The sequence below is a fragment of the Somniosus microcephalus genome, chromosome 13 (assembly GCF_052327205.1).
Source record: "Somniosus microcephalus isolate GS21.2 chromosome 13, FLI_Smic_1.0, whole genome shotgun sequence".
NCBI lineage: Eukaryota > Metazoa > Chordata > Chondrichthyes > Squaliformes > Somniosidae > Somniosus > Somniosus microcephalus.
In genome coordinates this window covers 42815940-42821993 of record NC_140999.1, presented here as the reverse complement: position 1 = coordinate 42821993, position 6054 = coordinate 42815940, and the positions used below count along the sequence as shown (strand labels likewise).

The 6054-nt window shown below is 52.5% G+C and overlaps 1 pseudogene; it reads left to right on the top strand.

The window, feature by feature from the left end:
* The first annotated feature begins 3952 nt into the window (after positions 1-3952).
* On the top strand, positions 3953-5164 carry LOC147108273 (uncharacterized; annotated as a pseudogene).
* Positions 5165-6054: the final 890 nt, after the last annotated feature.

Sequence of the window (6054 nt, the reverse complement as noted above, 5' to 3'; positions counted from 1 at the left end):
GTGGCCATTCTTCATTTGTGAGTCTAGTCAGTGCGTGTCGCCAAGCTATCCAACTGTGGGGAGAATCACAGCTGAGCACGAGCCACTCCTCACTCCTCAACACACACCCACTCACCGTCCAGCAGGAAGAACTGGAGAGTCAACTGGAGCCGGAACCAGAGCCGATTTTCCCCTCACTATTCCAAAGGCCAAATATAGAACCCACCATTACTGTCCAAGGCTGAGATCTGGTATCTCAGCTCAGACTGGGGATATGGCCTAAGCCCTTCTGTCCACATAGGAAGAAAGAACATAAGATGTAGGAACTGGAGTAGGCCATTCAACCCCTCGAGCCTGTTCTGCCATACAGTTAGATCATGGCAGATCTGTACCTCAGCTCCATTCACCCGCCTTAGCCCTTGATATCCTTACTTAGCAAAATTACATTGATTTCAGTCTTGAAAATTCCAATTGATCCGGTATCCACAGCCTTTTGGGAAAGAGAGTTCCAGATTTCCACTGCCCTTTGTGTGAAAAGTGCTTCCTGATTTCACTCCCAAATGGCCTGGCTTTAATACTAAGATGGTGCCCCCTTGTTCTGGATTCCCCCACCAGAGGAAATAGATTTTTAAACTTTTTTTTTATTCATTCACGGGATGTGGGTGTCGCTGGCAAGTCCAGCATTTATTGCCCATCCCTAGTTACTCTGTAGCTACCCTACTGAATCCTTTTATCATTTTAAACACCTCCATCAGATCACCCCTCAACCGTCTAAACTCAAGGGAATAAAAAAAAAGATTAAACAACCTAGCCTCAGAAATTAACCCTTTAAGCCCTGGTATCATTCTGGTGAATCTGCACTGTACCCCTGATCTTTCCTGAGGTTCGGTGCCCAAAACTGAACACAGTGCTCCAATCGGAGTCTGACCAAGGCTCTGCACAATTAAAGCATCATCTCCTCACTTTTGAATTACAACCCCCCGAGATAAAGACCAACATTCCATTCGTCTTTTTGATTACTTTTTGTAATTACTGTGTACCAGCTTTTAGTGATCGGTGTACATAAACACTTAAATCCCTTTGTTTCTCCACAGCTCACCATTAAGAAAATATTCCGATTTGTTTTTCTTGGCTCCAACGTGGATGACCTTACACTTCCTCACATTGAACTCCATGCATCACAGTTTTGCCCACTCACTTAATCTGTCTATGTCCCTTTGTAACGTCCTGCTCCATTTGCACAACTTACTGTGCCTCCCAACTTAGTGTCATCTGCAAACTTGGATACACAGCTCTCTATTCCTTCATCCAAGTCATTGATATATATGGTAAAAAGCTGAGGCTCCAGTACAGATCCCTGGAGAACACGAGTCACATCCTGCCAATCAAAGAACATTCACTTTATCCTCTGTCACCTACCCCCAATTCCGCACGCTTTCATTTTTGCTAACAATCTAATTGTGCGGTGCCTCATCAAATGCCTTCTGGAAGTCCATAAAGACAACATCCATAGACACTCCTTTATCCACCAAGTTAGTGACCTCAAAAAATTCAACTGGATCAGTTAGACATATCCTGCCTTCACAAATCCACGCTCTTTGACCAGCTCACACTTGTTGCAAATGCCTGTTTGATTTCGTGCTTCAGCAGGGCAGGAGGCCTTCACTCACCAGGCAACAGAGCTGTTGAGTGAGTTTTACTGATAATTCAATCAGCCGTGCTTGTATTTTCCTGATCTAGAAGATTCCCGAGTGGACCTCCTTAAAAATGGGGCAATGTTATGAAAAGTGACATCGTTCTCTGATACAATGACAACTCTGTAACCACTAACAATGATTCTCATCACTCTGTAGAGCACTCAGGAACCCGCCCCCCCACCAGGAGCTAGAGCGAATGTTGCCACATTGATGGCGATTTCCTGTTTATGATTCTGCTAGAGATCCACGTATTTCACAGCTTCATTGCACAGAAGGTGTCATTTCATGGAGAGGCTCCTGGGGTGCAGCCTTGCTGGACGGGAGTGCGGGGCGGAGATCGGACTATGACCCTACAGGGCTGATTCAGCAGCCCACACTCCTGTCTTAGTGAGGCTCTGACTTGGGAGCGGAGCCTGGCAAAATTGCCCCTTATCTGTGGCAACCAAAGGAATTTCCTCACTCCGTTATCTCAGCACAGAATGTGGGGGTGTAATTTCCGACCAGCATCCATCCTGTACGAGCGCACAACGAGCTTCCACCAGCTTTGTATGCCCCAAAAACACAGGTTAACCCAGGTAGAAGTAACTGGACTAACGGACGCACAAGAAAGTCCACCGAAGGCAAGCGCACTCAGCGTTCGTATGGGAAATGACCAATGGGAAATACCCTCCCAGCAACCTGTTTGCCCAGAGAGTGGTTAGAATATGGAACTCGCTACCACATAGAGTAGTTGAGGTGAAAAGCATAGATATATTTACGGGTAAGCTAGATTAACACATGAGGGAGAAAGGAATAGAAGAATATGCTGATGGGGTTAGATGAAGAGGGGTGGGAGGAGGCACATGCGGAGCATAAACACCAGCACAGACCAGTTGAGCCGAATGGCCTGTTTCTGTGCTGTAAATTCTATGTAATTCTTTGTAAAATGTTACACTGTACCCCAGCTCTTCAAATCTTCTTTCAAGGATTTTGGTGGCAATTTTTGTAGTTTCCACATGAACAGGGAATCCCCTCAATCAGCTGCCATTAGGAATTTCCCCCTGGGACTCCTACCACATCCGGGAATCCCCTCATGAATCTGGCCACAGAGCGATCATTCTCAGTCCAGCCTTTCCCCCCAGCTTACTCCCCTCTCCCTACCGCAACCACTGATTCTCATGAGTTTCCATGGGTGCCAGCCGCCCTTTGCTGTCTCGTTTTTCACGCACAGGCCCGGACAACGAGTGTCGGCAGGAAATTCAACCTTGGAGGGAGTCAGAGGTCAACTCGATCCTATGGTCATGTGATATTCACTTCTCCAGCAGGGATCACTGATTAGTGACCAGGAGTGAGAGGCCTGGCTGATTTCTTCCCTCCCCCCTAACCCAAGGGCACTGAGGCCAACACCCAGTCTTCCTATCTGGTAAACTAACACATCGATGATTTTCTACACCCAGCACACAGGGAGCCTCCCTGTGAGAAGAGCTGAAATGAATCTCATCTCAATGATGCACTGGGCACAAAGTCACAGGAGGGCCCTTTACATGATCCATCTGCCTGACTCCCCGTGTTGCAGGGCTAGTGGGGCACTCTTTTGGTTGAACCAAGCATAAACAAATAGACTGTAACTAATAAAACTTTAAATAAACCTTAACAAATCAAATTAAAATTTGGTTGTCCAAATCAATTATGCACTCCAGTCCCCGCGGCGCCCACCGGTCGCGGAAGTACTCGAGCGAGCCGGCGGACACCGCATGCTCCATCTCCAGAGGGCTAGTGGGCGGGTGTGCCTGCATCGCTGTATCAAGGCCAATCAGGGAAACCTGTGTGAACATGTCAAAGACAACCAGTGATCTGTCATTTGATTTAAATGCTTGAAAGTAATTTTTTTAGATGAAACCTAGAGATCCAACCAATGTTTAACCAGTGTTGAATGGGTGTTCACAGAACTTGTAATCAGGTACTAACCACAACATGTTATTTTGTTCAGTATATATACTCTTTATAATCAGGAGCAAGAATTCTGGCTGATTTTGCTTCTTACTGGTCCAACCGGTGCTGAGGTTAATTGCAGAGCTCCATCTCTGCCCCCGCCACAACCACTCTGGTTCAGGTTGGCTAAAGCCACTTTTATTTTGCGTTAGTGATGTCGCTCCCGACACGTGGGCCTCACCATCAGCTCCTGACACGTGGGCCACACCATCAGCTCCTGACACGTGGACCTCACCATCAGCTCCCGGCACATGGACCTCACCATCAGCTCCTGACACGTGGACCTCACCATCAGCTCCTGACATATGAGCCTCGCCATCAGCTCTCAACACGTGGGCCTCACCATCAGCTCTCAACACGTGGGCCTCACCACCAGCTCTCAACACGTGGGCCTCACCATCAGCTCTCAACAAGTGGGCCTCACCACCAGCTCTCAACACGTGGGCCTCACCATCAGCTCTCAACACGTGGGCCTCACCATCAGCTCCCGACACGTGGGCCTCACCATCAGCTCTCAACACGTGGGCCTCACCATCAGCTCTCAACACGTGGGCCTCACAATCAGCTCCCAACACGTGGGCCTCACCATCAGCTCCCAACACGTGGGCCTCACCACCAGCTCTCAACACGTGGGCCTCACCATCAGCTCCCAACACGTGGGCCTCACCACCAGCTCCCGACATGTGGGCCTCACAATCAGCTCCCAACACGTGGGCCTCACCACCAGCTCTCAACACGTGGGCCTCACCATCAGCTCCCAACACGTGGGCCTCACCATCAGCTCCCGACACGTGGGCCTCACCATCAGCTCCCGACACGTGGGCCTCACAATCAGCTCCCAACACGTGGGCCTCACCATCAGCTCCTGACATGTGGGCCTCACCATCAGCTCCCGACACGTGGGCCTCACCATCAGCTCCCGGCACGTGGGCCTCACCATCAGCTCCCAACACGTGGGCCTCACCACCAGCTCTCAACACGTGGGCCTCACCATCAGCTCTCAACACGTGGGCCTCACCATCAGCTCCTGGCACGTGGGCCTCACCATCAGCTCCCGGCACATGGACCTCACCATCAGCTCCCAACACGTGGGCCTCACCATCAGCTCTCAACACGTGGGCCTCACCATCAGCTCCCAACATGTGGGCCTCACCATCAGCTCCCGGCACATGGACCTCACCATCAGCTCCCAACACGTGGGCCTCACCATCAGCTCCCAACATGTGGGCCTCACCATCAGCTCCCAACACGTGGGCCTCACCATCAGCTCCCAACACGTGGGCCTCACCATCAGCTCTCAACACGTGGGCCTCACCATCAGCTCCCAGCATGTGGGCCTCACCATCAGCTCCCGACACGTGGGCCTCACCATCAGCTCCCGGCACGTGGGACTCACCATCAGCTCCCGGCACGTGGGCCTCACCACCAGCTCTCAACACGTGGGCCTCACCATCAGCTCTCAACACGTGGGCCTCACCATCAGCTCCCGGCACATGGACCTCACCATCAGCTTCTGACACGTGGACCTCGCCATCAGCTCCTGACACGTGGGCCTCACCATCAGCTCCCAACATGTGGGCCTCACCATCAGCTCCCAACATGTGGGCCTCACCATCAGCTCCTGACACATGAGCCTCACCATCAGCTCCCGGCACGTGGGACTCACCATCAGCTCCCGGCACGTGGGCCTCACCACCAGCTCTCGACACGTGGGCCTTACCATCAGCTCCCGACACGTGGGCCTCACCATCAGCTCCTGACACGTGGACCTCACCATCAGCTCCCGGCACATGGACCTCACCATCAGCTCCCAACACGTGGGCCTCACCACCAGCTCTCAACACGTGGGCCTCACCACCAGCTCTCAACACGTGGGCCTCACCATCAGCTCCCAACATGTGGGCCTCACCATCAGCTCCCGACACGTGGGCCTCACCATCAGCTCCCGGCACGTGGGACTCACCATCAGCTCCCGGCACGTGGGCCTCACCACCAGCTCTCAACACGTGGGCCTCACCATCAGCTCTCAACACGTGGGCCTCACCATCAGCTCCTGGCACGTGGGCCTCACCATCAGCTCCCGGCACATGGACCTCACCATCAGCTCCCAACACGTGGGCCTCACCATCAGCTCTCAACACGTGGGCCTCACCATCAGCTCCCAACATGTGGGCCTCACCATCAGCTCCTGACACGTGGGCCTCACCATCAGCTCCCGGCACGTGGGACTCACCATCAGCTCCCGGCACGTGGGCCTCGCCACCAGCTCTCAACACGTGGGCCTCACCATCAGCTCTCAACACGTGGGCCTCACCATCAGCTCCCGGCACATGGACCTCACCATCAGCTCCTGACACGTGGACCTTGCCATCAGCTCCTGACACGTGGGCCTCACTATCAGCTCCCA